Below are 14432 nucleotides of genomic sequence, written 5' to 3'. Positions count from 1 at the left end.
CTTTCTGAGCACTGGAAGAATCTCTAATGCTGTTCAGGATGTTGAATCACTGGATGCCACAAATCTGCCCAGACCTCAATGTCTTTGGTTCACACTGCAGGATTCAGTGTTACAGATGGGTGCTTTAAAACTTTCTGATTCCACACTGAAATACCTGCTTGTGTAGATTTTCTTTCAACAGTATACAAGTGGATGCTAAACAGATGCGCACATGCAAACACACATCCACACGCAAATGCACACAGTATAATTTAGAAAATAGATATTTATAATAATGCTATATAAAAATTAAGTATAAATATAGGAATAAGAAATAAATGGGGTGATGTATTTTCATGAGAATATATTTGCATGAGTGGTGTGCAGAGTTTTCTGTACTTAATCTCAGTTATTGTGTTGGATCTTTTATTACGGCTTACTTAGCAAGGCTTGGTCTTACATGTTGGCTGTTAAAACTGCAATTACCACCCTGCTGTAGCCCTTGTTTCCAAGGTGGGCAGGAGTTATTGTGTGTGCCTGGGGCAGCAGCACAGGATGTGCTGTAAGGGGTGCGCTGGAAGGCTGCCCACAGGACTCTGCAGTGTTACAGGGGCATCACCTGCTGCCCAGCACCTTTGTCCTGCGTTTGGAGCCAATTCAATAAAATAAATAAAAGCTACTGAAATCCAATGACAGCAGAATGCAGAGGACAAGAAAATACGCTCCTGAGGGCAGATTTGTCTTCCGTTGACACAATTTGGCTTCCTTTTGTAGCATGAAAGTTCAATAAATTTTCTTCCTCAAGGCTGTGTTTTAAGAGCATGTTCCAGGTTGTGTTTCTCCTCAAGGAAGTTTTTAGTAAGGAAGCATCCTGACAGAAATTTTGGGCTTCTTCCAGTAACTGAAGAGTTTGTGGTGACTAGCTGGGATTTATTGTAACTGAACAGGAAAAATACTGAAATATAGGACCATGGATTTGTATTGTGTTTTTTGTTGTTTTACAGTCATTTGACCTTGAATTACAGCAAAGCCTTTGACTTGAGTGTCTGCAAGACATAATATAACATGAACTAATTGTTCTAAACCATTTATTATTATAGTTTTATCAGTGCATTACATAAAGTGACTAAGTGTTCCTGTCCTGTTCTTTGCTTTATTTCAGGCTTGAGTCACAGAGCAGCATGAGGATTTACACTTCTGAAGCATGAATGTGAACAGGATTGAAGGATTTACAAGAAGGATTCTGATTTCCCTTCCTTCCTGCTCCAGAAAAGACAGGTGAGTGTATTATGTTATATTTTGTAATTATAATAGGTCAGTCCTTACTTCGGAAGGTCTTCAGTCAAAACAGAAAGATACAATTCAGATGACCGTATGTACGAATGGAAGAAATTAATATACTACAGATAGACTTCTTAATTACAAACACCAGCCTTCAGAGTTTTCCATTCCTGTTCAGTAATAAGAGGGTTTCCATAAAGAGTGGTGTGATGTTTTGATAAGTCATCATGGTCCCCCCTCCTCCCTCCTGATAAAGAACTTCTTGTATTTGGAAGCTTGTCATCCAGCGTCAAAGAAATCTGAACTGACACAGTGAATTTAGCCTTTCTTGAAGCACATCTGAGTAAGGCTGCAACCAGAGAAAAGCCCAAAGTGGAACTTAATTAGACCCCTGCATGTGTTTGTTAGTGAAACAGAGCAGTCAGCATCAGTGCTAGATTGGAAAAGCACAGGGTGCTGTAGCCCTGGCTTTTGGCAGGGGGTTCTCACTTCTGCATCTATACAGGCGCATGAGGAACGTGGATGTGGTTCTGTGTAGTCACTGATGCTGAGCAGTGCATAACAGGATGAGCTTTCAATTGCAGGTATTGCTGACCAAACAGCTCTGGCACCAAGCTGTGACACCACAAGAAATAGTTAAGAACTGGTAAAAATGAGCTCTAACAATGGCAGAGTAGCAGTAGTATCTTTGTGCTAATTTAAACCTTCTTGTAACTTCATTTATTTAAGCCATGTGCAAGGCTGAAAATGGAAGCTGCACCATCCAGAGCAACCTGGGATGACCTCCTGAGTCTTCCACTTATGTGCATGGGGGCAGGCAACGCAAAAAAAAAAAAAGAGATGGATGTGGACAGGACACTTTGTCAGCTTCAGAGGGCCAGAACAGAGATGTTGCCATGCTGCCTACAATCCTGCAGCCCAAGTCAAATGCGTCAGCTGGTGTAGGAAGACGATGACATTATTGTGTCAAAGGTGTCAGGGAAGAAATCTAAGGATTTGCCTGAAGCAGAAATCTTCAGCAGGGGCAAGTGCATGCTGGAGAGGAAGGAGAGGTACACGGTGAGGTGGAGTAGGCTACAGTGAGGGAGTGTCCTGGGTTTTGGAGTGGGGGAGAAGGAGAAAGGTAGGCAGCAGAGCAGAGTGGGTGTCAGCGGCATATGGAGCTCAGTGGGGAAAGGAGGGAAACAAATGGGAGCAGTAACTTGTGTGGCTTCTCCAGAACAAAGGGCAGGATGAAAGGACGAAGTAGAGAGTGAAGTGGGTGGGGATATTTCTGTTTAATCGTGTACACCAAAGATTTTTTTCCTCCACAGATGTTTCTTGGTGGGCTGTACTTGACAGCAAGTATGAAGGAGTCTCCCTTGCAGTTGCTGAGAGAGAAAAGGTGAAGGCAAAAGTTGGGGAAACAGAAATAAGATCTTTCTGAATAGAAGGAAAGAACAAAAGGGTGAGAAATGTGTAGGAAAATAATGAGAAAACAAGTGTTTTGAGAGGGAGTTTTGGAAGGTAATGGGAGAGCAGGGATTTGAGTCAGGAAGATCACATTGGTAAGATGCGATTTCAAGGTTTCTCATTTTTGTTCACTAGTGTAATGTGAATGGCAGCGCCTATTTGAGGGAGGAAAAATCAGCTTTCCTTGGCAAGGAAATAAAAAACTTCACCAGATTTACTTGCATGCATTAGAAAATCCTTTAATTTAAGTGTTGGAAAGCAATAGAAACATTTTTATACCTTCTGTATTTTCTGGTTTTTGAAGAGGGGGTTGGTATGCTCACACAACTCAGTAACCATGAGCCTACAAATCGACACCTGAGTGTCTTGTGGCGCTTTCCAAAAATGTGCTCTGTTTTTGACTCTCCTCCTTATACTGGCTTGTTTAGAAAAAAATACTGTTTTAAAAATTTATTTTGAAGTTTGTCTTAAGGAAGCCTAACTATATGCTGGCCTGCGTGTTGACTGATGAGAGCAAGATTAAAATGGCTGTGAATGTTTTAAAGATTTGGGCTTTGTGTGAGTAGATTTTTGTCCTGTAGTTGTCACGTAGTGAGATGTGGCTCCTGCCTGAAACCAGAGCGGGTCTGAAGCTGCCCTAATAGCTTATAAATTAGCATAGTCTTTCAAAACAGTGATCAGCTTGACAAGGTATAGACCACTCTGTGCTTCTGTTTATGTTCAGTTTTACCTGGTGCCTGCTTTTCCTTTGGCTACAACTGTGCTTGCAATGTGGTTTTGGTATATTGGTTTTATCAGGAGGAGACTGGAGGTGGCAACTATATGCCAGAAAAGTGCTTGTTATCCTGATCCACCCTCATGCAGTCCCTATATGGTGTTATATGGATCTGGAAGTCTCCTATTTTAACAGTTGTTTAAATACGTTGATAATGTTTGCGTCCAACAAGGTATTAAGTTTTCCTGGACATCCCATCTTGTTCCTCTTTCAACTTTGATCTGTCTCAGTATGAGAGCTTCGTGAACACGTCTGGGTTCCCCAGGCACCTGACAGGGATAAGGAGATGCTGATGATCAAGCTGTGGTATGGGCAGGGCAGGGATCCCCAGTGCCATGGCATGCCAGAGGGTAGAGCTTGTCTATCTGTAGCAAACCTGACCTTTCAGGGAGCATCAAACTACTCAGCTGCTGTCCCCCCTGTAAGGCAGGGCTGGTGCTTGCCAGGCTGACACCAAAGCACTGTGGCTGCCTGTTTGCAGCCTGCCACTGCTGGGAACAAGTATTGGAAACCTCCCGTTATGCCTGGGAGTGTTTTCCATTCCTGGGTATGTTAGATAAGGAGCTTGTCCCTCCATATGGATTGCCTGGCTTTGTTGCTCTGTGCCTGTTTCTAACCCTATACATTAATTATTATTTTTTTCCCAAACGTCTCAAAATATAGGTAGAGCAGGCATGCCATTGTAACTGTAAATATGCTGACCAAGCATCAAATGGAAGAGTATGATGAAGTGATAAATGCTTCAAGCCTCTGGCCTTTTATCTCTGTTCTTTTTTTCTTTCTATTTTTTTTTTTTTTTTTTTTTTTTATGCTTCTCAAACTTAAGTGATTGAAAAGCTTTCCAGATCTGATAACTGCAAAGATTTCAAGTGAAACTTTTGGCTCCTATCCCGGCATGAGATCATACAAAGTGATATTAGCTGAACTTGTAACAGAGTTTGGAAAGAAAATGAAAACACGTTACTGTTAGTCTCTCTCAGCTATTTTTCAGCTCTGCTGGGCAAATGCTTTCTCATTGGTTAACTTCTGTGTATCATTTTAAAGGTTTCCAAATATACATACCTGTGTATATATAAATTTTCTCCACTAATAATGTATTTAATTTATAATCTTTTGATCTTTTATCTTTACTAGCAGGACTCATCGGATCTCTTTTTTGTGTTTTTTTGTTTTGTTTTGTTGTGTTTTTGTTTTTTTTTTTTTTTTTTTAAATAGGGATTTAAAATCTATCATAGCTGAGAAAAATCACTTTAAGAGAAAGGATGTACTGAAGCCTCATTTCTATTCCAAATGTTCTGAAAACCAAAATAGAGTTGGAGTATCTCTTCTTTAACCTGTCTTTGTGTCTGGTTGCTGTGATAGGCGTCAGTGAAAGCAATGGTCTTGTACATGTGTGCGTACCTAATAAGAGTAAAAGTGTATCAACTGCCTGTGTTTTGTGGGTCACAGGGACAGAAGTAAAATAAGATAAAGAATGCATTAAGGTAGGCCTGTAGATTACTGAACAGGGCTGAACTTCAAGGTTACAAAACCAAGCAATTGGAGACTAGAAAATTCTACAGTTAAAGCTACTCGTTCATCCTCTTGGTAAATATTCTTTTTGATTGCCTTTAATTAGAGGATTACGTACTGCTTGCTTTTTTTTTTTTTTTCCCCCCTCCTACAAGGCTTGCATATCATTCAGTGCACAGCATGGCTAATGCTTAATGAGTGGGTAGGTTGTTGATGTTTTGTTTCTCACCATTTCTTGTATAGCCTTATTTACTGCATGGCTGGCAGATGGTGCACTGAATACAGAACTACTCATTTCCTCATGAAGTTTTTAATGGCATTAACACCATAAAGAGTTACTTTACTATATATTTTTGAGGAATCCTAAACAGGAGTACAAAATAAGATATGCATGTATATTTAACCAAACTCTGACCTTTGGCTGTCAATTTTCTGGATAGAAATGGTTACAGCACAGTTGCCTTGATGGAAGTCTTTAGTGGAGGAACTGGCAGGTTGTACTGTCTCTGACCCCCACTCTTCTTTCTTAAATAGCAGGCAACAGTGGGTCAAAGCCCATGCTGGGGCATGAGATACTTCCAAAACTAAAGGAATTTGGTACAGATGTTGTAAATATCTATGGTTTCCCTTTACCAGACAAGTGTTTGCATCTTCCTGTTGTTGATTGTACGTAGGAACATAGGCTTGCCATGTTGGAAATCCTCTTTTGTAATCAAAGGTAATGATGCAGTAGATATTTGTCCAGCAAACTTAGAGTACTCACTCAGGAACTCGCTCTCCAGCATTCAGTGCATATTTCAGACTTGATGGGAACAAGCAAAGCTTCAAAACCTACAACAAGCTACAGGAAGAGAACACCCTTCATCTGGTTTTTCTCTTTGAGACTGTAAGCTCTTCAGGCTGGGGACTGTGCCTTCCCATATGTCGATAAAGCATTTCAAGCACTACATTAGTATAAACACCAGTGGATGAGGTCATCATATATCAAACACCATAATTAAATCAGTGCTTTATTCACAGTCTGTGTCTCATTATGGCTGCCTCCTAGGTCACACTGCAGCCTTCAAGATCATGTAAGAACTCGAATGTTATAACAGCCCTCACAGAAACATTTGCTTTGAAGTTAGTGCTATTCACTTAGAAATGAATCTTCAAAAAAACGTACTTTTGTAAAATTTGGTCCCATTTTGAAAAAGCCATGTCAATGGGAAACACTTATTATTGATTCTTGTCATAAGTTGATATGCATGAATCCCAGTCCATAGCTGCTGATCACGATTGTGATGGGATTTCTTGATTGATTGGAGGTCTGAAAACAATTGAGCAGATTATGTATTAGAAAGGATCATGTTTCTTTAAGCTTGAAGTTGTGCATGCCAAATAACCAGACTTTAGGCACTGGCATGAAATTCTGGCAGTTTTAGAATTTAACTGTTGCTTAATTTTGTCTGCTACTTTAAAGCAAAATGTAGGAGAATATTTTAAGTAAGACCTTCTTTCCCTCTTTCACAGTTCTGGTACCCATACTTTAAATTTCATGTTATATCAGCACCTGTGTCTGTTTTATAGCAATAGATCTTTATGTGTGTTTTACAAGGAAGTAGGCTACCAATTTTGCCTGAGCAATAAGGTACTTTGAAGTCTGAAGTCATAATTGCAGATATGCACGTAAGCCTCGTGCCTGACCAAGTATGATGCCTTAGGCATGTGTTATTGCTTACCTATGCCATAATTACTGTTCACATGTAGCTACAAGAATATGCCCATATGGTTTTCCTACTGTAAACTTTCAGGTGACTTGCTAATCTAGGTCAGTACTCAGAAACAAGGACTGGTCTGAGATCTTAAAAATAACAAAACTGGCATACAAACTTCAGCATTAAAGGTTTCTCAGATGCACTTCAAATCAGGTTACATTCATAGTCTGTCTTGTTTCTTGAATAGCAGCCCAACAGCATACAAAGTTGTGATGTTGTTGCTTGACCTGCTCTCTCTCAGTCTTGCTGGCAAGAGAAAAGAGAGAAAGATATTTAGAGTTTATATTCTCTTGGCTTTGCCAGAAACAAGATGATTTTTTTCTTTTTCTGGGGGTTTCCTGAATTGATTCACATTAAGTGATGGATTGACTGAGGTTATACATGCTCTTCCTCCCTAATGCTGATCTGAGTGTCACTAGTGCCTTTCCTCAGTACCAGTAGCAATGGCACTGAATGGTAGGTTGATGCCATGTGTATTGGGTTGTGATTTGCTAAATTTGGGGCCAAAAGCAGGAAAGTGGAGACATAGTGAAGGCAACTACTTGGTGCTCTTCAGGACAAGCAAGCTCCAGAAACGAAACAGAAAAGCAGAGTTGTGCAGCTCTCCCAAGCTGCCACATTGAAGGTCAAGAGCATCTGTCATCTGGGGCTGCTTCTGGGACTAATCTGCTCTCCAAAGCACTTCCATGAACGTGCTGCTGCAAAGACGGGAGGTGGGGGATGATGATGAGGAAGGACTTGCTGCGTCCTGTTGGAGGTTGGAGTCAGTTCCTGCTAGGTAGCTCCCCTGTTGGGAAGAGCAGCCTTGCTGGCAGGGCAGGAAAGTTGTGGGAGGGCAGGGAAGACTATTTGTCTCCAGGCTAGAGCAGGAAATCACCTGGCTGCTGCTCAGCTGGTGAAACAGCAGAAAGGAGAAAAGTCTCTTAACCTTCCAGAAGATTGGTGCCTTCATGTGGTTTTGGGGTTCTAGAGAGGAGTTGGTTCTCCCATGCTTGGTCTGCTCTTGGGTACCCTGCTGTTCCTAGCCTTTTCTTGTTTTCCTGTTCAATAACAGCATCTCAGCAGTGATTAAAAGACCAGAACACTGGCAAACAACAGAAGTATAGGGTGCTCAAAACTAAATTTTCCAGTGTCTTCAAAAGATGACTCTAATTTTACTATGTTGTCTTAGTGGCTTGATTGTTGACTGGTTAGGCACTTGGTAAACCTCCTAATAAAAAGAATAGACAGTTTTGTTCGGTTTACTTTTATATATATATATATATATATATATATTATTTTATTTATTTATTTATTTATTTATTTATTATTGTCCCTGTTCATGTTCTGTTATTTTGCTCTGATTCTTTTTTAAAATAGCCAGAGTAAAACTAAAGTGGTAAACCCTAATTTATAGGTGTTAGCGAGAGCTGGCTCGCTCTGATAAGGGTCAGCCAGGCTTCACTGGTTCTCTGTTATAATCCACAACCCACTGTGGTTTATCCTCCTTGAATATTACTCTTCTGTTATACTAGCTATCATCTCTGTGCAGATGATAGCTTAATACTTGCAAATGACCTAAATATAACAAACAGCAAGTCAGAAAAACTCTATAAACACATGCCCTGATGAGAAGACAAGGGCAATACTGGCAAACCTGTTTTTCTAAGGACAAGTGTGAACAAGTGTTGGAAGTAAAGAAAGACTTTTTTTTTTTCCTTTGCTAGAGGGGCACGATTCCCATTTCTGTTTGCAGTCATCTGAGGTGTGTTGAGTGGCGGGGCCTGTTTGCTGGTGCACAGTGTACTGTACCTCCAATACAAAGCAATCTACAGCTTTCAACTAAGAGCCAGCTCGGAGCACAGGCAGAGCAAGCTCAGGTCTGTCTGTACCTGCCCGCATACAGAGATCCTCAGAAGAAAGCAGACACCCCCATTTTCTCCTTATTACTGCATTACACCAGAGGCAAATGCTCTAATTAAAATTTGCAGTTAGCAGCGGCTTGTTATAACTGCAGTGAATTTCAGTCCTGTTAAGAATTCCTGGGGGTGGGAGACAGAGGGGCACAGAGGAGCTGCTTAGCAAAAACAAGGGCTCTGGTGTAATTTGCTATAGTAGCCTGGCCCCCGTCTTCCATAGATTTTGTTAAGGCATCAACTATGGCACTTTGTACTAAGTAAATTACTAAATAGCTTAAGAGAAAATGTGGAGGAGCTAAGATCTGTCTTCTATTGTAAGAGGCTCTAGTAACATCCGGCTTTCTGCTAGGCTGGTAGGGGGAAAGGTGCTTGACAAGGCTCAAAACAGCCCTGCTGCAGTGTTTTCTTTGCTTTGGTGCATTGCTTCCATCTGAGACAGTGGGAAAAACTGGGAACTTGGATAATAAGAATGGTAAGGTTAAGATATATGCATTTTAATAAAGGTGTTAGAGAATGGTTTTGCATGTCTTATAATTAGAGAAATAGAAACTTGGAAAATGAACAGTTTTCTCAACGGGTCCCAGTTGTTACCTTCTCAGTCACAATGTTCATTTACTTTGGCTATCTTGATGACTACTGAAGTACCATGCCAGGTTACTGTCTTCTGCTTGCTTTTATGAGCCGGATGGTTGAAAATGTCTTCCTTCTTACTTGCTATCCTACACTCTGTTGTTTCTATCGCTACCTCTAGACCAAGGAAGAATGCCCATTTCATTTTCTTTCTGCAATGGGAGGACTTGTTTGTATAGGAGCTATCAAAAGAGGTGCAGTCTGGCATGTAGACACCTTTTCCTCTCTCCAAGACTCTGTTTCTAGTGGCAGGCTGGGCAGAAAGCTGCAGGTCTGGATCTGCTCTCTCCATTGAGCATCATTTAGCAGTCTGTGTTTGGGGTGGAGGAGCAGAATGGCACTGAGTTGGTGGTGTTGTATTCACATGGAGCCCCTGCTTCCTGTTGCACTGTATTTGACCTGACATAAGCAGCTGACATAACATCACTGTGGGTGTTGCTAGAATTTTCTATTTTTAATATTAAATTTTTGGGAAAAAAGAATTAATAAATGTTTTCATTTAAAAAGGAAAGAGAAAACCCCAAATGATCTTGGCTGGCTCTCCATGCCCTATAGGTATGTCTGGTTATTTTTGATGAGCGAGGTGCTGTCCTCCTGTTTACCTCTCTCAAAGGAAGTGTCTGTTGACATAGTCTGCATTTCAGTCATCTTTATTATACAGTGCTCTGGGAAGCCTTTGGGGCAAGCCAAGCCAGCCTTAAAAGAAACTTCTTGGTCACAAAGAGAGACAAAGGCCGACCAGATGCCCACAGTTCGTATTTCCTTATTTGCAGAGATCTGTGCCCTGATAACCTCAGACCCCTGAGCAGCTCAGGTCAGCTTAAGGTGGAATGGTATGAGAAGAATGGTGGACAGGTCTCCCAGTGGCTGCCATACCTGTCTTTGCACTGCAAGCCAGTATGGACCCAGCTGTGCCACTGGTGCTGTTGGGCAGCTGGTCATTGTTGCCCAGCCTGGGGGAGCCTAGGGCTTTCCTGCAACAAGAGTGCTGGGTCACTGTTACCAAGCTTGGAGGCAGCTCACAGGCATCCTTCCCTCTGTTCCATGCGTTTTTGGTGCACTCTTTCACTGCAGGGCACTGCTTAGTGTTTTTAACCCCTAGCATGGTTCAAACATTCACAAGGCTTCATGTGCCATTACCCATGCAAGCTCATTGGCTGAATGGCGTCTGAAGCATCAGACAGTGTGAGTTTGTGTCTGGGCAGCATTTATTAGAGAACTGCTGTCATTAATAACTGGCCTCTCATCAAAGCTGTCTGTTAAAGTTTGCGAGAGGAGAGAGTTTTACTTCAGATTGAATTTTGAGCGTCAGGGCTGAACCATTGTGACTAATCGAACCATGGATGATCTGCATGATGTAATGGTAGTGTCTTCTATTATTCCATGTTCTTGTAAGTGTTCCAAATAGGTTAAGTTAGCTTTGGTTTGCATCAATGTGATATTTTTCTCTAGAGCTCAATGATGAGTTCTAGATAGATGTTCATGAAACGGTGGGGCCCTCACTTGCCACGATGTGCCCTCGAGGCCTCTTTCTCTGGATCTGCACAGCTGCCTGGCACCTCTGACAAGCTAAACCCATCCATCTTTTGAAAGAGGAATGACTTTATAGTGTGCTAATAGAGAGAGAGTTATAAACCTTCCCCTCAAGATGTCTGCAGTCCCAGCACTGAGCTTTATATTATCTTCAATAGTTTATACCTTAAAACAGCTGCAATCTTTATCAGAAATTGTTACCCAGAAAAGCTACAGGTGGTTAAGAAATAGGGTATGAGTGATCCGATTTTCAAGTGTAAGGCACTTCTTGTGGGGCATGAGGAGTCTGTCTAACAGCTAAGTATTAAAATATCGATTAAAATAATTTGCAGAATCATGCAGTAATGATGAAAGCAGCTTGTGCCTTCATTGTAGCCAAAGATTTCAAGGACCAAATTCAGTACAAATATAAACATTGGTGCAAATTATATGTTAGAGCCCAGTTGTTCCCCTGCAGGCTATAAATAACTCCTATTTTAAGTCACTGGGTGTTATTTGTCTCCTGTGGGGGAGACTGTAGTCTGTGGTATAGCTGACCAGAAAATGGTTGTTAGGGATAAAATGGTGTAATTTGCATTGATTTATTATTCATTGGCTGTACAGATTAAGTGCAGCTTACCCAGCGAGAGGGATTGACACCGAATTCTTTTGTTGTCCGTGCTGAGTATGACTGAGGGATGCTATTTTAAGAATGGAGTTTATCACACCTTTACAACTCTCTAAAATCTGAATTGGACTTTAGTAACACTTGACTCTAAACTTAAGTTTTGCTCTGTCTTGTAAATGAGGGTTAAGTTTAGAAACAGATGTATTTAAAGAAAAATAAAAGATAATTCCTTGAATTTGTCTAAATTCCCTGCATCTGATAACATGCATATCCTCCTCTAGAAGCTCTAGTGCTTGCGTCTGTCATCCTGCATCCAAAAACAATAGGTCTTTATTGGCTACAGAAATGATGAATTTGTGTTTAGTGTGGGCAAAATAAAGTTAAACATAGACCAAGATTGTTCTTGTAATATTTTCTTCTGAAAGTATTGACTTTAGAGCTTCCAGGTATTATAAGATATATTATGATTGACGTGAGCATGATATTATCAGGGTCTACTTTGGTGTTCCTCTGAAAACTGTAGCTCTTGCAAGAAAATAGCTGATAAAGACTGCTTGTTGGGTTCCTCTTCCCTTGCTCCTGACTTTTTAAGGCAGCTTTCTGTTTCTGGTGGTTGTGAAAGAAAATCTGGAAATATGAACCAAATGCTTCTTCAAACTCAAAAATGAGAAAGCAAAATAAAAAGGAAGAATATATCTTTTAAAGTGTTATTTTTAAGTCATTCTTCAGGGATAGTGTGTTTTATGTTCAGATTAGTTATTTTTAAGTGTGTGTGGCCACTGCTACAGGTGTTGAACCATCCAATCCCTTCCTCGGCTATTAGCAGCACTGGTATGTGGGCAATTGGTGCCTTACAGATGATGGCACTACTCACTGTGAGCACAGGTAGCAAACTTGACCCTTTGACAGTGCAGCCACACTGACCACTCTTCAGCTGCCCGTCTTCTCCCATGGCCCTTGAGGGGCCATGCAGAGGGACCTGGACAAGCTCAAGAAGTGGGCCCATGCAAACATTATGAGGCTTAACAAGGCCAAATGCAAGGTCCTGCACCTGAGTTGGGGCAAGCTCAGCTATCAACACAGGCTGGGGGATGAAGGGATTGAGAGCAGTCCTGCTGAGAAGGACTTGAGGATGCTCATGGTTGAAAGACTGAACATGAGTCAGCAATGTGTGCTCGCAGCCCAGAAGGCCTATCCTATCTTGGGTTGCATTAAGCGGAGAGTGGCCAGCAGATTGAGGGAGGTAATTCTCCGCCTCTACTCTGCTCTGGTGAGACCCCACCTGGAGTACTGCATCCAGCTCTGGTGTCTTCATTACAGGAAAGACATGGACCCATGGAGAGGGTCCAGAGGAGGCCACAAAAATGATCAGAGGGCTGGAACACCTTTGCTATGAGGACAGGCTGATAGAGTTGGGGTTACTCAGCCTGGAGAAGAGAAGACTCTGGGAAGACCTTATTGCAGCCTTTCAGTACTTAAAAGGGGCCTATAACAAAGATGGAGACAGACTTTTTAGCAGGGCCTGTTGTGATAGGACAAAGGGTAATGGTTTTAAACTAAAGAACGGGAGATTCAGGCTAGACATGAGGATGACATTTTTTGCACTAAAGGTTGCAAAACACTGGCACAGGTTGCCTGGAGAGGTGGTAGATGCCCTATCCCTGGAGACATGCAGGTCCAGGCTGGACGGGGCTCTGAGCAACGTGATCCAGTTGAAGATGTCCCTGCTCATTGCAAGGGATTGGACTAGAGGAACTTTGAAGGTCCCTTCCAACCCAAACTACTCTATGATTCCATATAGTCATACCAGCTGGCTCTGTGGGAGCCTCCTTGTGGAAACGCAGCTGGGGACTCCAGGCTGGTGTGTGCTCTCAGCCCTGGGGTGTGAGGAGGCCTGATGGCAGTGGACTCCTGGGACCCTTGCAGCCCCTTGTGATCCTGCTGACCTGCACTGTGTTTCACAGACTGTTCTGATATTCCACTGTGACTTTGACTGCAAAAAAAAATGGTGCTTACACAGTAGGAAGAACAATTCTGGAAAAAATCCTTGAAGGCTTTCTGGTTATTAGTTTTGTTTCGTACATAGACTTTGCATCAGCCTCCCTCACTGAGTCACCACCTACAATTTGTCTTTGAATAAATGCTTCATGTCCTGCCATAGGCCATCTTTGTTCATAGCCTGGAATGAACTTGTGGAAAGGAGTACTGTAACTATAAAATGATCTTTTTGGGCTAATTTTTCTGGAAAAATCTGAGTAAAATAGTAATCTTGGAACTTAATTCTTCTCCTAAAAAGAACATGTCCTATTCATTTAAAGCTGAACGATTTTGTAGCATATTCCTTCACATTTTTGTTAAAGGTTAACAAAATTGTTTAGACAGCTCTAGTGGCTGCACATCAGTCTGCTATAACCAGCTGATTAATGTGACTGATTTCTGCAGCAAATTTCTCTAGTCACTTCTTATTTACAAACTGGAATGGTTTTGTTTAAAGCAGCTAGGCTGAGTGTTCATCCATCTTAAAAATTTGTTCCTTGACTGAAGTAAGTTTAGGAAACACAAGTCTAATGAACCTCCGTGACAAATAGTGCCCAAAAAAGAAGAAGTCATAAGAAAGTCTCTAGTAGTGTTAATCCTTCTTGTAATCTCCTACAGATGAATTAGAAAAAAAAAAATCAAAGCAAAGACAAAGGAAATCATGGTGACTGTAGGCAAATAAGAGTGAAACCAATACTCCGAAGCCTGCAAAGAAGTGTGCAGGAAGCCAGGAGACTGTGGATTTCCATTATCCAGGCTATTGACCGACAGCTGGTGATCTGAAATAATCTACAGGTTTTTTGTGGGAACTTATTTACACCTAGTAGACTTACTCTACTGGGAAATTCAGAGGTTGCCTCTTTAGAAATAAGATAAAATTATCTAGTCTGTCTTCAAGTAGAGTTAGGCACTGAGCCCATGTCTCTGCTGTGATGCATCATGATTCGTTACAGAGTGCAAGTGCTGAATCC

The 14432-nt window shown here is 41.5% G+C and overlaps 1 long non-coding RNA gene across 3 annotated transcripts in view; it reads left to right on the top strand.

Annotated features, from left to right (window-relative positions):
- Window positions 1-14432, top strand: part of LOC135578813 (uncharacterized) — a 284707-nt gene that overhangs the window by 131996 nt on the left and 138279 nt on the right. For all 3 annotated transcript variants that reach the window (XR_010470931.1, XR_010470932.1, XR_010470930.1), the window contains exon 4: window positions 1142-1257. This is a non-coding gene — a long non-coding RNA (uncharacterized LOC135578813). The remainder of the gene's footprint in view (window positions 1-1141; window positions 1258-14432) is intronic.

Source organism: Columba livia, chromosome 2 (assembly GCF_036013475.1).
Source record: "Columba livia isolate bColLiv1 breed racing homer chromosome 2, bColLiv1.pat.W.v2, whole genome shotgun sequence".
NCBI lineage: Eukaryota > Metazoa > Chordata > Aves > Columbiformes > Columbidae > Columba > Columba livia.
This window is presented reverse-complemented; position numbering and strand designations above follow the sequence as displayed.